Source organism: Pristiophorus japonicus, unplaced genomic scaffold, assembly GCF_044704955.1.
Source record: "Pristiophorus japonicus isolate sPriJap1 unplaced genomic scaffold, sPriJap1.hap1 HAP1_SCAFFOLD_170, whole genome shotgun sequence".
NCBI classification, from domain to species: Eukaryota; Metazoa; Chordata; class Chondrichthyes; family Pristiophoridae; genus Pristiophorus; species Pristiophorus japonicus.
In genome coordinates, this window is record NW_027251383.1 from 258380 (window position 1) to 278432 (window position 20053).

General features: G+C 42.6%; 5 non-coding genes across 5 annotated transcripts; all 5 read right to left on the reverse strand.

Annotated features, from left to right (window-relative positions):
• Positions 1-431: 431 nt before the first annotated feature.
• Positions 432-519, reverse strand: trnap-agg (transfer RNA proline (anticodon AGG)). Its single transcript is given in 2 exon segments — positions 432-467; positions 484-519. It is a non-coding gene; the product is annotated as a tRNA-Pro (tRNA).
• Positions 520-3510: 2991 nt separating this feature from the next.
• Positions 3511-3598, reverse strand: trnap-agg (transfer RNA proline (anticodon AGG)). The gene is given in 2 exon segments: positions 3511-3546; positions 3563-3598. It is a non-coding gene; the product is annotated as a tRNA-Pro (tRNA).
• Positions 3599-12749: 9151 nt separating this feature from the next.
• Positions 12750-12837, reverse strand: trnap-agg (transfer RNA proline (anticodon AGG)). Its single transcript is given in 2 exon segments — positions 12750-12785; positions 12802-12837. It is a non-coding gene; the product is annotated as a tRNA-Pro (tRNA).
• A 2992-nt stretch (positions 12838-15829) lies between these two features.
• Positions 15830-15917, reverse strand: trnap-agg (transfer RNA proline (anticodon AGG)). Its single transcript is given in 2 exon segments — positions 15830-15865; positions 15882-15917. It is a non-coding gene; the product is annotated as a tRNA-Pro (tRNA).
• A 2992-nt stretch (positions 15918-18909) lies between these two features.
• trnap-agg (transfer RNA proline (anticodon AGG)) lies at positions 18910-18997 on the reverse strand. The gene is given in 2 exon segments: positions 18910-18945; positions 18962-18997. It is a non-coding gene; the product is annotated as a tRNA-Pro (tRNA).
• Between the last annotated feature and the right edge of the window lie 1056 nt (positions 18998-20053).

Sequence of the window (20053 nt, forward strand, 5' to 3'; positions counted from 1 at the left end):
CACCCCGGATTGATTTCCTGTACGGTTTAAATTCGGCAGCCAAGGGACTAAATCCAAAGCCAGCTTCTCCCATCTTTTCAGCGCTGGAGAAACAGGACGCACTCATATTAAGGGCAGAGTCTGTTTCACGTTGAAGTTGAGATTGACGCTGAATGTATCCATATCCCAATGGAGGTGAGCTCATGCGTGCAGAACGGAAGATGGACTGATCAAGAATTGGCCAGAATCAAACACGGGTTTAGGTTGTCCAATGAGACACTGAGCCGAGCACATCTGAGATGCATGAACTTTACTCAGTTCGGTGAGTTTCACTTTGCTCCTGGGAATCTCCAGGATGTTTGGACGCTGTGTGAACAACGGCGCGCAATCAAACGTTTTAATTTGAAACATGTCGACCGGCTGAGAAGTGTTTTTTTGACTAAAAGTTGTCAGGGCTCGTCCGGGATTTGAACCCGGGACCTCTCGCATTTCAATTATTAAAACCCCTAAGCGAGAATCATACCCCTAGACCAACGAGCCGCCGACAGTAAGGGATCTAGCTCTCAGATTCTGACCTTCGTTTGCTATTCGGCCCATCGTCCCCCTCTCCATAGTCCTGCTCATGTTTTCCCTTTGATGAATAGATTATTCTTTGAGACATTACTTCACCAACGAGCTGCATTCTTGTCAGTAAAAGGTGAATTTGGCAATGTGGTTAAATGTGATTACGGAAAAAAACCGAGTGGAAACGGTTTAACACAATAACGACGAAGGTGAGGGCAGACTGGATCAGCAGTCCATTGCCTGAACTTCTCAGTCACCTTATCTCCTTTTTACTGCAACGTCAGACATCCATCCCCTACTTTTTCCATTCAAACAGAAATAATGTGCACGAAAGTCTACTTCACCGCTTGTTTTGCCCGTGCAACCAGATCGACAGTGATGAAAATGTGCCATGAGCTTTTTAAAGCAAACAGCCTTCATTTACTTTCGGTGAGTGACTGCACGAGATGGTTGGTTTTGAGGCAGAATCAAAATAAAGAATGTAAAATTTCACGCGGCAAGTTAGCTGACCGCGGCAGGACTCGAACCTGCAATCTTTTGATAACATCACAGTTACAATCGAAGTCAGACGACTTATCCATTAGGCCACGCGGCTGCTGCTGCTGGCATGAAATTTGTTGTTTTTTTTATACTGAGAGCAAATTTGGGACAAGGGATCTTTCAAGGAGTGGATTTATGAAAATATGGGCATATTTTGAGTAATGAACCGTTACGCTGCGATATGGATGTGCACGGACACAGGCAACGTCAATGTAGCTTGATACACAACAGTTTAACAATCGGTTATCGCAACTGAAATCACACTCCTTTTAAAATATACAGGATGATCGCGATTATGAGAAAATACGTCTTAAAGGGGCAGTTGATGAACCGGAACTGACAACCATCCCGTTTGAACAGACACCGAATGATCCAGGACAGGAAGCACATCCATCTTACACAGCTGTAGAATGGGCCTTCACGGACAGCACTTCCCTTTCAAAAGATTAAAGTCGGATTTCTATCATTCCTGAAGGCAATTGTGCTGTGCGTGAGTGAGCGCGGATCTCAGGACCACGAGTGGCTGGGACGGTTTTTGAAGCCACAGGTGATTGACAGGCAGGAAGGACGGAGGGAAGTAAAATCAACCCAGACAAAAAGACAATTTAAAACATATATATATTTATCACAATAAGAAAATCAATAAATTTACAGTTTTATTGCAAAAAATTGAATTTAGTTTGATTTCAATAAAGAAATAATTATTTCTTAATCTATATGTTTTTGATTGAACGAAGGCTGTGCGACTGCTTGAAATCCACTGGAAATCAGGGCGTGCAGTCAGTAAATACTCAAACAAGTAAACCCATGGTGTAAGACAAGCCACGAGCGAAGATGTGGGGAACAAAGGCGATCTTTTAAAGTCGCGAGTGCCTTTCTGCTGGATCTGACAGCAGCTGCGTGTGCTGTGAAAGAGCTCAAATGCAATAGAGCCCAGTGCCGGTAGAACAGAAAAGGCACATTTATTTTCAAAGTTAAAAAGTATGGAATGTATGTTAATATACGCATATATAAATATTAATACATATATTTATATAAACAAAGTCAGTCAGTCAGTCATGTCTTGTCTTGTCTTGATTTGATTTGTATTTGAAAATAAGGAGGAAAGAGCTCATCATGTCACAAAGCCCATCCGCAAGCTCTCGCTCAAATCGCTATGTTTCTAACTTATATAATTTGCCTTCTTTCAGATGCGGAACAGCAAAATACCACAGCAGATTCTTCTCCTGTCAGGCAGTCCTCGAATGTGTGTTCAATCAAATCAGTGTGGCTTCAAGTTGCATGTAATGCATTTTTTCTCCCATGACATGAAATGCACAGTAAGATCGCGCAGCACGTTTGCACACACTCCCTCGCTACAGAAACACACCAACAAACTAAAATTCCTGCAACCTCCAAAGGCAGTTTTTGAAATTTGTAATTTAAAATCCGGGACAGACAGCACATTCCTTTTAAACAGATACATAATGATCCGATACTGATAGCAACCATTTTGGAGAGACAGAGAATGACCTCGGACAGACAGGACATCACCTTAAAAGCGATATAGAAACACAATGAACAAAAACAAAGAATTCTGTAAAACTCAGCTGGTCGTGAACATTCTGTGGATGAAGAACCCGGGCTCACGTTCAGTCAGATGATCATTCCGATATTTTAAGAATAATGTAAAGTTTACAGATTTCTTCCACGAAAATAGCGCCTGGAAAAAAATAGGCAGCGAGGAAGGACAAAAGGGAATGTCTGTGATACAGTGGAGCGTAGGAGTGATTGAATAATAAATGGCACAATGCGAAAAGGCAAAGTGGGTGGTAAGCGGGCAATAAAATAACAAAGGATGGACTAGAGCAGGTGTTAGTGGGAACAGCAGAACCATTAGCAGACAATGAGCGCGGCTTATGATCCGAGACGTTGAATCGAATGTTGAGGCCAGAACACAATAACATGCCTGGAATGTAGGGTCTGAAAGCCTTTTAATCAGACCAGGCAGCTTGCCCACCCCGGATTGATTTCCTGTACGGTTTAAATTCGGCAGCCAAGGGACTAAATCCAAAGCCAGCTTCTCCCATCTTTTCAGCGCTGGAGAAACAGGACGCACTCATATTAAGGGCAGAGTCTGTTTCACGTTGAAGTTGAGATTGACGCTGAATGTATCCATATCCCAATGGAGGTGAGCTCATGCGTGCAGAACGGAAGATGGACTGATCAAGAATTGGCCAGAATCAAACACGGGTTTAGGTTGTCCAATGAGACACTGAGCCGAGCACATCTGAGATGCATGAACTTTACTCAGTTCGGTGAGTTTCACTTTGCTCCTGGGAATCTCCAGGATGTTTGGACGCTGTGTGAACAACGGCGCGCAATCAAACGTTTTAATTTGAAACATGTCGACCGGCTGAGAAGTGTTTTTTTGACTAAAAGTTGTCAGGGCTCGTCCGGGATTTGAACCCGGGACCTCTCGCATTTCAATTATTAAAACCCCTAAGCGAGAATCATACCCCTAGACCAACGAGCCGCCGACAGTAAGGGATCTAGCTCTCAGATTCTGACCTTCGTTTGCTATTCGGCCCATCGTCCCCCTCTCCATAGTCCTGCTCATGTTTTCCCTTTGATGAATAGATTATTCTTTGAGACATTACTTCACCAACGAGCTGCATTCTTGTCAGTAAAAGGTGAATTTGGCAATGTGGTTAAATGTGATTACGGAAAAAAACCGAGTGGAAACGGTTTAACACAATAACGACGAAGTTGAGGGCAGACTGGATCAGCAGTCCATTGCCTGAACTTCTCAGTCACCTTATCTCCTTTTTACTGCAACGTCAGACATCCATCCCCTACTTTTTCCATTCAAACAGAAATAATGTGCACGAAAGTCTACTTCACCGCTTGTTTTGCCCGTGCAACCAGATCGACAGTGATGAAAATGTGCCATGAGCTTTTTAAAGCAAACAGCCTTCATTTACTTTCGGTGAGTGACTGCACGAGATGGTTGGTTTTGAGGCAGAATCAAAATAAAGAATGTAAAATTTCACGCGGCAAGTTAGCTGACCGCGGCAGGACTCGAACCTGCAATCTTTTGATAACATCACAGTTACAATCGAAGTCAGACGACTTATCCATTAGGCCACGCGGCTGCTGCTGCTGGCATGAAATTTGTTGTTTTTTTTATACTGAGAGCAAATTTGGGACAAGGGATCTTTCAAGGAGTGGATTTATGAAAATATGGGCATATTTTGAGTAATGAACCGTTACGCTGCGATATGGATGTGCACGGACACAGGCAACGTCAATGTAGCTTGATACACAACAGTTTAACAATCGGTTATCGCAACTGAAATCACACTCCTTTTAAAATATACAGGATGATCGCGATTATGAGAAAATACGTCTTAAAGGGGCAGTTGATGAACCGGAACTGACAACCATCCCGTTTGAACAGACACCGAATGATCCAGGACAGGAAGCACATCCATCTTACACAGCTGTAGAATGGGCCTTCACGGACAGCACTTCCCTTTCAAAAGATTAAAGTCGGATTTCTATCATTCCTGAAGGCAATTGTGCTGTGCGTGAGTGAGCGCGGATCTCAGGACCACGAGTGGCTGGGACGGTTTTTGAAGCCACAGGTGATTGACAGGCAGGAAGGACGGAGGGAAGTAAAATCAACCCAGACAAAAAGACAATTTAAAACATATATATATTTATCACAATAAGAAAATCAATAAATTTACAGTTTTATTGCAAAAAATTGAATTTAGTTTGATTTCAATAAAGAAATAATTATTTCTTAATCTATATGTTTTTGATTGAACGAAGGCTGTGCGACTGCTTGAAATCCACTGGAAATCAGGGCGTGCAGTCAGTAAATACTCAAACAAGTAAACCCATGGTGTAAGACAAGCCACGAGCGAAGATGTGGGGAACAAAGGCGATCTTTTAAAGTCGCGAGTGCCTTTCTGCTGGATCTGACAGCAGCTGCGTGTGCTGTGAAAGAGCTCAAATGCAATAGAGCCCAGTGCCGGTAGAACAGAAAAGGCACATTTATTTTCAAAGTTAAAAAGTATGGAATGTATGTTAATATACGCATATATAAATATTAATACATATATTTATATAAACAAAGTCAGTCAGTCAGTCATGTCTTGTCTTGTCTTGATTTGATTTGTATTTGAAAATAAGGAGGAAAGAGCTCATCATGTCACAAAGCCCATCCGCAAGCTCTCGCTCAAATCGCTATGTTTCTAACTTATATAATTTGCCTTCTTTCAGATGCGGAACAGCAAAATACCACAGCAGATTCTTCTCCTGTCAGGCAGTCCTCGAATGTGTGTTCAATCAAATCAGTGTGGCTTCAAGTTGCATGTAATGCATTTTTTCTCCCATGACATGAAATGCACAGTAAGATCGCGCAGCACGTTTGCACACACTCCCTCGCTACAGAAACACACCAACAAACTAAAATTCCTGCAACCTCCAAAGGCAGTTTTTGAAATTTGTAATTTAAAATCCGGGACAGACAGCACATTCCTTTTAAACAGATACATAATGATCCGATACTGATAGCAACCATTTTGGAGAGACAGAGAATGACCTCGGACAGACAGGACATCACCTTAAAAGCGATATAGAAACACAATGAACAAAAACAAAGAATTCTGTAAAACTCAGCTGGTCGTGAACATTCTGTGGATGAAGAACCCGGGCTCACGTTCAGTCAGATGATCATTCCGATATTTTAAGAATAATGTAAAGTTTACAGATTTCTTCCACGAAAATAGCGCCTGGAAAAAAATAGGCAGCGAGGAAGGACAAAAGGGAATGTCTGTGATACAGTGGAGCGTAGGAGTGATTGAATAATAAATGGCACAATGCGAAAAGGCAAAGTGGGTGGTAAGCGGGCAATAAAATAACAAAGGATGGACTAGAGCAGGTGTTAGTGGGAACAGCAGAACCATTAGCAGACAATGAGCGCGGCTTATGATCCGAGACGTTGAATCGAATGTTGAGGCCAGAACACAATAACATGCCTGGAATGTAGGGTCTGAAAGCCTTTTAATCAGACCAGGCAGCTTGCCCACCCCGGATTGATTTCCTGTACGGTTTAAATTCGGCAGCCAAGGGACTAAATCCAAAGCCAGCTTCTCCCATCTTTTCAGCGCTGGAGAAACAGGACGCACTCATATTAAGGGCAGAGTCTGTTTCACGTTGAAGTTGAGATTGACGCTGAATGTATCCATATCCCAATGGAGGTGAGCTCATGCGTGCAGAACGGAAGATGGACTGATCAAGAATTGGCCAGAATCAAACACGGGTTTAGGTTGTCCAATGAGACACTGAGCCGAGCACATCTGAGATGCATGAACTTTACTCAGTTCGGTGAGTTTCACTTTGCTCCTGGGAATCTCCAGGATTTTTGGACGCTGTGTGAACAACGGCGCGCAATCAAACGTTTTAATTTGAAACATGTCGACCGGCTGAGAAGTGTTTTTTTGACTAAAAGTTGTCAGGGCTCGTCCGGGATTTGAACCCGGGACCTCTCGCATTTCAATTATTAAAACCCCTAAGCGAGAATCATACCCCTAGACCTACGAGCCGCCGACAGTAAGGGATCTAGCTCTCAGATTCTGACCTTCGTTTGCTATTCGGCCCATCGTCCCCCTCTCCATAGTCCTGCTCATGTTTTCCCTTTGATGAATAGATTATTCTTTGAGACATTACTTCACCAACGAGCTGCATTCTTGTCAGTAAAAGGTGAATTTGGCAATGTGGTTAAATGTGATTACGGAAAAAAACCGAGTGGAAACGGTTTAACACAATAACGACGAAGTTGAGGGCAGACTGGATCAGCAGTCCATTGCCTGAACTTCTCAGTCACCTTATCTCCTATTTACTGCAACGTCAGACATCCATCCCCTACTTTTTCCATTCAAACAGAAATAATGTGCACGAAAGTCTACTTCACCGCTTGTTTTGCCCGTGCAACCAGATCGACAGTGATGAAAATGTGCCATGAGCTTTTTAAAGCATACAGCCTTCCTTTACTTTCGGTGAGTGACTGCACGAGATGGTTGGTTTTGAGGCAGAATCAAAATAAAGAATGTAAAATTTCACGCGGCAAGTTAGCTGACCGCGGCAGGACTCGAACCTGCAATCTTTTGATAACATCACAGTTACAATCGAAGTCAGACGACGTATCCATTAGGCCACGCGGCTGCTGCTGCTGGCATGAAATTTGTTGTTTTTTTTATACTGAGAGCAAATTTGGGACAAGGGATCTTTCAAGGAGTGGATTTATGAAAATATGGGCATATTTTGAGTAATGAACCGTTACGCTGCGATATGGATGTGCACGGACACAGGCAACGTCAATGTAGCTTGATACACAACAGTTTAACAATCGGTTATCGCAACTGAAATCACACTCCTTTTAAAATATACAGGATGATCGCGATTATGAGAAAATACGTCTTAAAGGGGCAGTTGATGAACCGGAACTGACAACCATCCCGTTTGAACAGACACCGAATGATCCAGGACAGGAAGCACATCCATCTTACACAGCTGTAGAATGGGCCTTCACGGACAGCACTTCCCTTTCAAAAGATTAAAGTCGGATTTCTATCATTCCTGACGGCAATTGTGCTGTGCGTGAGTGAGCGCGGATCTCAGGACCACGAGTGGCTGGGACGGTTTTTGAAGCCACAGGTGATTGACAGGCAGGAAGGACGGAGGGAAGTAAAATCAACCCAGACAAAAAGACAATTTAAAACATATATATATTTATCACAATAAAAAAAATCAATAAATTTACAGTTTTATTGCAAAAAATTGAATTTAGTTTGATTTCAATAAAGAAATAATTATTTCTTAATCTATATGTTTTTGATTGAACGAAGGCTGTGCGACTGCTTGAAATCCACTGGAAATCAGGGCGTGCAGTCAGTAAATACACAAACAAGTAAGCCCATGGTGTAAGACAAGCCACGAGCGAAGATGTGGGGAACAAAGGCGATCTTTTAAAGTCGCGAGTGCCTTTCTGCTGGATCTGACAGCAGCTGCGTGTGCTGTGAAAGAGCTCAAATGCAATAGAGCCCAGTGCCGGTAGAACAGAAAAGGCACATTTATTTTGAAAGTTAAAAAGTATGGAATGTATGTTAATATACGCATATATAAATATTAATACATATATTTATATAAACAACGTCAGTCAGTCAGTCATGTCTTGTCTTGTCTTGATTTGATTTGTATTTGAAAATAAGGATGAAAGAGCTCATCATGTCACAAAGCCCATCCGCAAGCTCTCGCTCAAATCGCTATGTTTCTAACTTATATAATTTGCCTTCTTTCAGATGTGGAACAGCAAAATCCCACAGCAGATTCTTCTCCTGTCAGGCAGTCCTCGAATGTGTGTTCAATCAAATCAGTGTGGCTTCAAGTTGCATGTAATGCATTTTTTCTCCCATGACATGAAATGCACAGTAAGATCGCGCAGCACGTTTGCACACACTCCCTCGCTACAGAAACACACCAACAAACTAAAATTCCTGCAACCTCCAAAGGCAGTTTTTGAAATTTGTAATTTAAAATCCGGGACAGACAGCACATTCCTTTTAAACAGATACATAATGATCCGATACTGATAGCAACCATTTTGGAGAGACAGAGAATGACCTCGGACAGACAGGACATCACCTTAAAAGCGATACAGAAACACAGTGAACAAAAACAAAGAATTCTATAAAACTCAGCTGGGCGTGAACATTCTGTGGATGAAGAACCCGGGCTCACGTTCAGTCAGATTATCATTCCGATATTTTAAGAAAAATGTAAAGTTTACAGATTTCTTCCACGAAAATAGCGCCTGGAAAAAAATAGGCAGCGAGGAAGGACAAAAGGGAATGTCTGTGATACAGTGGAGCGTAGGAGTGATTGAATAATAAATGGCACAATGCGAAAAGGCAAAGTGGGTGGTAAGCGGGCAATAAAATAACAAAGGATGGACTAGAGCAGGTGTTAGTGGGAACAGCAGAAACATTAGCAGACAATGAGCGCAGCTTATGATCCGAGACGTTGAATCGAATGTTGAGGCCAGAACACAATAACATGCCTGGAATGTAGGGTCTGAACGCCTTTTAATCAGACCAGGCAGCTTGCCCACCCCGGATTGATTTCCTGTACGGTTTAAATTCGGCAGCCAAGGGACTAAATCCAAAGCCAGCTTCTCCCATCTTTTCAGCGCTGGAGAAACAGGACGCACTCATATTAAGGGCAGAGTCTGTTTCACGTTGAAGTTGAGATTGACGCTGAATGTATCCATATCCCAATGGAGGTGAGCTCATGCGTGCAGAACGGAAGATGGACTGATCAAGAATTGGCCAGAATCAAACACGGGTTTAGGTTGTCCAATGAGACACTGAGCCGAGCACATCTGAGATGCATGAACTTTACTCAGTTCGGTGAGTTTCACTTTGCTCCTGGGAATCTCCAGGATGTTTGGACGCTGTGTGAACAACGGCGCGCAATCAAACGTTTTAATTTGAAACATGTCGACCGGCTGAGAAGTGTTTTTTTGACTAAAAGTTGTCAGGGCTCGTCCGGGATTTGAACCCGGGACCTCTCGCATTTCAATTATTAAAACCCCTAAGCTAGAATCATACCCCTAGACCAACGAGCCGCCGACAGTAAGGGATCTAGCTCTCAGATTCTGACCTTCGTTTGCTATTCGGCCCATCGTCCCCCTCTCCATAGTCCTGCTCATGTTTTCCCTTTGATGAATAGATTATTCTTTGAGACATTACTTCACCAACGAGCTGCATTCTTGTCAGTAAAAGGTGAATTTGGCAATGTGGTTAAATGTGATTACGGAAAAAAACCGAGTGGAAACGGTTTAACACAATAACGACGAAGTTGAGGGCAGACTTGATCAGCAGTCCATTGCCTGAACTTCTCAGTCACCTTATCTCCTATTTACTGCAACGTCAGACATCCATCCCCTACTTTTTCCATTCAAACAGAAATAATGTGCACGAAAGTCTACTTCACCGCTTGTTTTGCCCGTGCAACCAGATCGACAGTGATGAAAATGTGCCATGAGCTTTTTAAAGCAAACAGCCTTCCTTTACTTTCGGTGAGTGACTGCACGAGATGGTTGGTTTTGAGGCAGAATCAAAATAAAGAATGTAAAATTTCACGCGGCAAGTTAGCTGACCGCGGCAGGACTCGAACCTGCAATCTTTTGATAACATCACAGTTACAATCGAAGTCAGACGACTTATCCATTAGGCCACGCGGCTGCTGCTGCTGGCATGAAATTTGTTGTTTTTTTTATACTGAGAGCAAATTTGGGACAAGGGATCTTTCAAGGAGTGGATTTATGAAAATATGGGCATATTTTGAGTAATGAACCGTTACGCTGCGATATGGATGTGCACGGACACAGGCAACGTCAATGTAGCTTGATACACAACAGTTTAACAATCGGTTATCGCAACTGAAATCACACTCCTTTTAAAATATACAGGATGATCGCGATTATGAGAAAATACGTCTTAAAGGGGCAGTTGATGAACCGGAACTGACAACCATCCCGTTTGAACAGACACCGAATGATCCAGGACAGGAAGCACATCCATCTTACACAGCTGTAGAATGGGCCTTCACGGACAGCACTTCCCTTTCAAAAGATTAAAGTCGGATTTCTATCATTCCTGAAGGCAATTGTGCTGTGCGTGAGTGAGCGCGGATCTCAGGACCACGAGTGGCTGGGACGGTTTTTGAAGCCACAGGTGATTGACAGGCAGGAAGGACGGAGGGAAGTAAAATCAACCCAGACAAAAAGACAATTTAAAACATATATATATTTATCACAATAAGAAAATAAATAAATTTACAGTTTTATTGCAAAAAATTGAATTTGGTTTGATTTAAATAAATAAATAATTATTTCTTAATCTATATATTTTTGATTGAACGAAGGCTGTGCGACTGCATGAAATCCACTGGAAATCAGAGCGTGCAGTCAGTAAATACCCAAACACAGTAAGACCATGGTGTAAGACAAGCCACGAGGGAAGATATGGGGAACAAAGGCGATCTTTTAAAGTCGCGAGTGCCTTTCTGCTGGATCTGACAGCAGCTGCGTGTGCTATGAAAGAGCTCAAATGTAATAGAGCCCAGTGCTGGCAGAACAGAAAAGGCACATTTATTGTGAAAGTTAAAAAGTACGGATTGTTTGTAAATATACGTATAAATTAATATTTATATATATATCTGTATAAACAAAGTCAGTCAGTCAGTCATGTCTTGTCTTGTCTTGATTTGATTTGTGTTTGAAAATAAGGGGGTAGGAGCTCATCATTTCACACAGCCCAACCGCAAGCTCTCGCTAAAATCGCTATGTTTCTAACTTATATAATTTGCCTTCTTTCAGATGTGGAACAGCAAAATCCCACAGCAGATTCTTCTCCTGTCAGGCAGTCCTCGAATGTGTGTTCAATCAAATCAGTGTGGCTTCAAGTTGCATGTCATGCATTTTTTCTCCCATGACATGAAATGCACAGTAAGATCGCGCAGCACGTTTGCACACACTCCCTCGCTACACAAACACACCAACAAATTAAAATTCCTGCAACCTCCAAAGGCAGTTTTTGAAATTTGTAATTTAAAATCCGGGACAGACAGCACATTCCTTTTAAACAGATACATAATGATCCGATACTGATAGCAACCATTTTGGAGAGACAGAGAATGACCTCGGACAGACAGGACATCACCTTAAAAGCGATATAGAAACACAGTGAACAAAAACAAAGAATTCTGTAAAACTCAGCTGGTCGTGAACATTCTGTGGATGAAGAACCCGGGCTCACGTTCAGTCGGATGATCATTCCGATATTTTAAGAAAAATGTAAAGTTTACAGATTTCTTCCACGAAAATAGCGCCTGGAAAAAAATAGGCAGCGAGGAAGGACAAAAGGGAATGTCTGTGATACAGTGGAGCGTAGGAGTGATTGAATAATAAATGGCACAATGCGAAATGGCAAAGTGGGTGGTAAGCGGGCAATAAAATAACAAAGGATGGACCAGAGCAGGTGTTAGTGGGAACAGCAGAACCATTAGCAGACAATGAGCGCGGCTTATGATCCGAGACGTTGAATCGAATGTTGAGGCCAGAACACAATAACATGCCTGGAATGTAGGGTCTGAACGCCTTTTAATCAGACCAGGCAGCTTGCCCACCCCGGATTGATTTTCTGTACGGTTTAAATTCGGCAGCCAAGGGACTAAATCCAAAGCCAGCTTCTCCCATCTTTTCAGCGCTGGAGAAACAGGACGCACTCATATTAAGGGCAGAGTCTGTTTCACGTTGAAGTTGAGATTGACGCTGAATGTATCCATATCCCAATGGAGGTGAGCTCATGAGTGCAGAACGGAAGATGGACTGATCAAGAATTGGCCAGAATCAAACACGGGTTTAGGTTGTCCAATGAGACACTGAGCCGAGCACATCTGAGATGCATGAACTTTACTCAGTTCGGTGAGTTTCACTTTGCTCCTGGGAATCTCCAGGATTTTTGGACGCTGTGTGAACAACGGCGCGCAATCAAACGTTTTAATTTGAAACATGTCGACCGGCTGAGAAGTGTTTTTTTGACTAAAAGTTGTCAGGGCTCGTCCGGGATTTGAACCCGGGACCTCTCGCATTTCAATTATTAAAACCCCTAAGCGAGAATCATACCCCTAGACCAACGAGCCGCCGACAGTAAGGGATCTAGCTCTCAGATTCTGACCTTCGTTTGCTATTCGGCCCATCGTCCCCCTCTCCATCGTCCTGCTCATGTTTTCCCTTTGATGAATAGATTATTCTTTGAGACATTACTTCACCAACGAGCTGCATTCTTGTCAGTAAAAGGTGAATTTGGCAATGAGGTTAAATGTGATTACGGAAAAAAACCGAGTGGAAACGGTTTAACACAATAACGACGAAGTTGAGGGCAGACTGGATCAGCAGTCCATTGCCTGAACTTCTCAGTCACCTTATCTCCTATTTACTGCAACGTCAGACATCCATCCCCTACTTTTTCCATTCAAACAGAAATAATGTGCACGAAAGTCTACTTCACCGCTTGTTTTGCCCGTGCAACCAGATCGACAGTGATGAAAATGTGCCATGAGCTTTTTAAAGCAAACAGCCTTCCTTTACTTTCGGTGAGTGACTGCACGAGATGGTTGGTTTTGAGGCAGAATCAAAATAAAGAATGTAAAATTTCACGCGGCAAGTTAGCTGACCGCGGCAGGACTCGAACCTGCAATCTTTTGATAACATCACAGTTACAATCGAAGTCAGACGACTTATCCATTAGGCCACGCGGCTGCTGCTGCTGGCATGAAATTTGTTGTTTTTTTTATACTGAGAGCAAATTTGGGACAAGGGATCTTTCAAGGAGTGGATTTATGAAAATATGGGCATATTTTGAGTAATGAACCGTTACGCTGCGATATGGATGTGCACGGACACAGGCAACGTCAATGTAGCTTGATACACAACAGTTTAACAATCGGTTATCGCAACTGAAATCACACTCCTTTTAAAATATACAGGATGATCGCGATTATGAGAAAATACGTCTTAAAGGGGCAGTTGATGAACCGGAACTGACAACCATCCCGTTTGAACAGACACCGAATGATCCAGGACAGGAAGCACATCCATCTTACACAGCTGTAGAATGGGCCTTCACGGACAGCACTTCCCTTTCAAAAGATTAAAGTCGGATTTCTATCATTCCTGAAGGCAATTGTGCTGTGCGTGAGTGAGCGCGGATCTCAGGACCACGAGTGGCTGGGACGGTTTTTGAAGCCACAGGTGATTGACAGGCAGGAAGGACGGAGGGAAGTAAAATCAACCCAGACAAAAAGACAATTTAAAACATATATATATTTATCACAATAAGAAAATAAATAAATTTACAGTTTTATTGCAAAAAATTGAATTTGGTTTGATTTAAATAAATAAATAATTATTTCTTAATCTATATATTTTTGATTGAACGAAGGCTGTGCGACTGCATGAAATCCACTGGAAATCAGAGCGTGCAGTCAGTAAATACCCAAACACAGTAAGACCATGGTGTAAGACAAGCCACGAGGGAAGATATGGGGAACAAAGGCGATCTTTTAAAGTCGCGAGTGCCTTTCTGCTGGATCTGACAGCAGCTGCGTGTGCTATGAAAGAGCTCAAATGTAATAGAGCCCAGTGCTGGCAGAACAGAAAAGGCACATTTATTGTGAAAGTTAAAAAGTACGGATTGTTTGTAAATATACGTATAAATTAATATTTATATATATATCTGTATAAACAAAGTCAGTCAGTCAGTCATGTCTTGTCTTGTCTTGATTTGATTTGTGTTTGAAAATAAGGGGGTAGGAGCTCATCATTTCACACAGCCCAACCGCAAGCTCTCGCTAAAATCGCTATGTTTCTAACTTATATAATTTGCCTTCTTTCAGATGTGGAACAGCAAAATCCCACAGCAGATTCTTCTCCTGTCAGGCAGTCCTCGAATGTGTGTTCAATCAAATCAGTGTGGCTTCAAGTTGCATGTCATGCATTTTTTCTCCCATGACATGAAATGCACAGTAAGATCGCGCAGCACGTTTGCACACACTCCCTCGCTACACAAACACACCAACAAATTAAAATTCCTGCAACCTCCAAAGGCAGTTTTTGAAATTTGTAATTTAAAATCCGGGACAGACAGCACATTCCTTTTAAACAGATACATAATGATCCGATACTGATAGCAACCATTTTGGAGAGACAGAGAATGACCTCGGACAGACAGGACATCACCTTAAAAGCGATATAGAAACACAGTGAACAAAAACAAAGAATTCTGTAAAACTCAGCTGGTCGTGAACATTCTGTGGATGAAGAACCCGGGCTCACGTTCAGTCAGATGATCATTCCGATATTTTAAGAAAAATGTAAAGTTTACAGATTTCTTCCACGAAAATAGCGCCTGGAAAAAAATAGGCAGCGAGGAAGGACAAAAGGGAATGTCTGTGATACAGTGGAGCGTAGGAGTGATTGAATAATAAATGGCACAATGCGAAAAGGCAAAGTGGGTGGTAAGCGGGCAATAAAATAACAAAGGATGGACCAGAGCAGGTGTTAGTGGGAACAGCAGAACCATTAGCAGACAATGAGCGCGGCTTATGATCCGAGACGTTGAATCGAATGTTGAGGCCAGAACACAATAACATGCCTGGAATGTAGGGTCTGAACGCCTTTTAATCAGACCAGGCAGCTTGCCCACCCCGGATTGATTTTCTGTACGGTTTAAATTCGGCAGCCAAGGGACTAAATCCAAAGCCAGCTTCTCCCATCTTTTCAGCGCTGGAGAAACAGGACGCACTCATATTAAGGGCAGAGTCTGTTTCACGTTGAAGTTGAGATTGACGCTGAATGTATCCATATCCCAATGGAGGTGAGCTCATGAGTGCAGAACGGAAGATGGACTGATCAAGTATTGGCCAGAATCAAACACGGGTTTAGGTTGTCCAATGAGACACTGAGCCGAGCACATCTGAGATGCATGAACTTTACTCAGTTCGGTGAGTTTCACTTTGCTCCTGGGAATCTCCAGGATTTTTGGACGCTGTGTGAACAACGGCGCGCAATTAAACGTTTTAATTTGAAACATGTCGACCGGCTGAGAAGTGTTTTTTTGACTAAAAGTTGTCAGGGCTCGTCCGGGATTTGAACCCGGGACCTCTCGCATTTCAATTATTAAAACCCCTAAGCGAGAATCATACCCCTAGACCAACGAGCCGCCGACAGTAAGGGATCTAGCTCTCAGATTCTGACCTTCGTTTGCTATTCGGCCCATCGTCCCCCTCTCCATCGTCCTGCTCATGTTTTCCCTTTGATGAATAGATTATTCTTTGAGACATTACTTCACCAACGAGCTGCATTCTTGTCAGTAAAAGGTGAATTTGGCAATGAGGTTAAATGTGATTACGGAAAAAAACCGAGTGGAAACGGTTTAACACAATAACGACGAAGTTGAGGGCAGACTGGATCAGCAGTCCATTGCCTGAACTTCTCAGTCACCTTATCTCCTATTTACTGCAACGTCAGACATCCATCCCCTACTTTTTCCATTCAAACAGAAATAATGTGCACGAAAGTCTACTTCACCGCTTGTTTTGCCCGTGCAACCAGATCGACAGTGATGAAAATGTGCCATGAGCTTTTTAAAGCAAACAGCCTTCCTTTACTTTCGGTGAGTGACTGCACGAGATGGTTGGTTTTGAGGCAGAATCAAAATAAAGAATGTAAAATTTCACGCGGCAAGTTAGCTGACCGCGGCAGGACTCGAACCTGCAATCTTTTGATAACATCACAGTTACAATCGAAGTCAGACGACTTATCCATTAGGCCACGCGGCTGCTGCTGCTGGCATGAAATTTGTTGTTTTTTTTATACTGAGAGCAAATTTGGGACAAGGGATCTTTCAAGGAGTGGATTTATGAAAATATGGGCATATTTTGAGTAATGAACCGTTACGCTGCGATATGGATGTGCACGGACACAGGCAACGTCAATGTAGCTTGATACACAACAGTTTAACAATCGGTTATCGCAACTGAAATCACACTCCTTTTAAAATATACAGGATGATCGCGATTATGAGAAAATACGTCTTAAAGGGGCAGTTGATGAACCGGAACTGACAACCATCCCGTTTGAACAGACACCGAATGATCCAGGACAGGAAGCACATCCATCTTACACAGCTGTAGAATGGGCCTTCACGGACAGCACTTCCCTTTCAAAAGATTAAAGTCGGATTTCTATCATTCCTGAAGGCAATTGTGCTGTGCGTGAGTGAGCGCGCATCTCAGGACCACGAGTGGCTGGGACGGTTTTTGAAGCCACAGGTGATTGACAGGCAGGAAGGACGGAGGGAAGTAAAATCAACCCAGACAAAAAGACAATTTAAAACATATATATATTTATCACAATAAGAAAATAAATAAATTTACAGTTTTATTGCAAAAAATTGAATTTGGTTTGATTTAAATAAATAAATAATTATTTCTTAATCTATATATTTTTGATTGAACGAAGGCTGTGCGACTGCATGAAATCCACTGGAAATCAGAGCGTGCAGTCAGTAAATACCCAAACACAGTAAGACCATGGTGTAAGACAAGCCACGAGGGAAGATATGGGGAACAAAGGCGATCTTTTAAAGTCGCGAGTGCCTTTCTGCTGGATCTGACAGCAGCTGCGTGTGCTATGAAAGAGCTCAAATGTAATAGAGCCCAGTGCTGGCAGAACAGAAAAGGCACATTTATTGTGAAAGTTAAAAAGTACGGATTGTTTGTAAATATACGTATAAATTAATATTTATATATATATCTGTATAAACAAAGTCAGTCAGTCAGTCATGTCTTGTCTTGTCTTGATTTGATTTGTGTTTGAAAATAAGGGGGTAGGAGCTCATCATTTCACACAGCCCAACCGCAAGCTCTCGCTAAAATCGCTATGTTTCTAACTTATATAATTTGCCTTCTTTCAGATGTGGAACAGCAAAATCCCACAGCAGATTCTTCTCCTGTCAGGCAGTCCTCGAATGTGTGTTCAATCAAATCAGTGTGGCTTCAAGTTGCATGTCATGCATTTTTTCTCCCATGACATGAAATGCACAGTAAGATCGCGCAGCACGTTTGCACACACTCCCTCGCTACACAAACACACCAACAAATTAAAATTCCTGCAACCTCCAAAGGCAGTTTTTGAAATTTGTAATTTAAAATCCGGGACAGACAGCACATTCCTTTTAAACAGATACATAATGATCCGATACTGATAGCAACCATTTTGGAGAGACAGAGAATGACCTCGGACAGACAGGACATCACCTTAAAAGCGATATAGAAACACAGTGAACAAAAACAAAGAATTCTGTAAAACTCAGCTGGTCGTGAACATTCTGTGGATGAAGAACCCGGGCTCACGTTCAGTCAGATGATCATTCCGATATTTTAAGAAAAATGTAAAGTTTACAGATTTCTTCCACGAAAATAGCGCCTGGAAAAAAATAGGCAGCGAGGAAGGACAAAAGGGAATGTCTGTGATACAGTGGAGCGTAGGAGTGATTGAATAATAAATGGCACAATGCGAAAAGGCAAAGTGGGTGGTAAGCGGGCAATAAAATAACAAAGGATGGACCAGAGCAGGTGTTAGTGGGAACAGCAGAACCATTAGCAGACAATGAGCGCGGCTTATGATCCGAGACGTTGAATCGAATGTTGAGGCCAGAACACAATAACATGCCTGGAATGTAGGGTCTGAACGCCTTTTAATCAGACCAGGCAGCTTGCCCACCCCGGATTGATTTTCTGTACGGTTTAAATTCGGCAGCCAAGGGACTAAATCCAAAGCCAGCTTCTCCCATCTTTTCAGCGCTGGAGAAACAGGACGCACTCATATTAAGGGCAGAGTCTGTTTCACGTTGAAGTTGAGATTGACGCTGAATGTATCCATATCCCAATGGAGGTGAGCTCATGAGTGCAGAACGGAAGATGGACTGATCAAGAATTGGCCAGAATCAAACACGGGTTTAGGTTGTCCAATGAGACACTGAGCCGAGCACATCTGAGATGCATGAACTTTACTCAGTTCGGTGAGTTTCACTTTGCTCCTGGGAATCTCCAGGATTTTTGGACGCTGTGTGAACAACGGCGCGCAATTAAACGTTTTAATTTGAAACATGTCGACCGGCTGAGAAGTGTTTTTTTGACTAAAAGTTGTCAGGGCTCGTCCGGGATTTGAACCCGGGACCTCTCGCATTTCAATTATTAAAACCCCTAAGCGAGAATCATACCCCTAGACCAACGAGCCGCCGACAGTAAGGGATCTAGCTCTCAGATTCTGACCTTCGTTTGCTATTCGGCCCATCGTCCCCCTCTCCATCGTCCTGCTCATGTTTTCCCTTTGATGAATAGATTATTCTTTGAGACATTACTTCACCAACGAGCTGCATTCTTGTCAGTAAAAGGTGAATTTGGCAATGAGGTTAAATGTGATTACGGAAAAAAACCGAGTGGAAACGGTTTAACACAATAACGACGAAGTTGAGGGCAGACTGGATCAGCAGTCCATTGCCTGAACTTCTCAGTCACCTTATCTCCTATTTACTGCAACGTCAGACATCCATCCCCTACTTTTTCCATTCAAACAGAAATAATGTGCACGAAAGTCTACTTCACCGCTTGTTTTGCCCGTGCAACCAGATCGACAGTGATGAAAATGTGCCATGAGCTTTTTAAAGCAAACAGCCTTCCTTTACTTTCGGTGAGTGACTGCACGAGATGGTTGGTTTTGAGGCAGAATCAAAATAAAGAATGTAAAATTTCACGCGGCAAGTTAGCTGACCGCGGCAGGACTCGAACCTGCAATCTTTTGATAACATCACAGTTACAATCGAAGTCAGACGACTTATCCATTAGGCCACGCGGCTGCTGCTGCTGGCATGAAATTTGTTGTTTTTTTTATACTGAGAGCAAATTTGGGACAAGGGATCTTTCAAGGAGTGGATTTATGAAAATATGGGCATATTTTGAGTAATGAACCGTTACGCTGCGATATGGATGTGCACGGACACAGGCAACGTCAATGTAGCTTGATACACAACAGTTTAACAATCGGTTATCGCAACTGAAATCACACTCCTTTTAAAATATACAGGATGATCGCGATTATGAGAAAATACGTCTTAAAGGGGCAGTTGATGAACCGGAACTGACAACCATCCCGTTTGAACAGACACCGAATGATCCAGGACAGGAAGCACATCCATCTTACACAGCTGTAGAATGGGCCTTCACGGACAGCACTTCCCTTTCAAAAGATTAAAGTCGGATTTCTATCATTCCTGAAGGCAATTGTGCTGTGCGT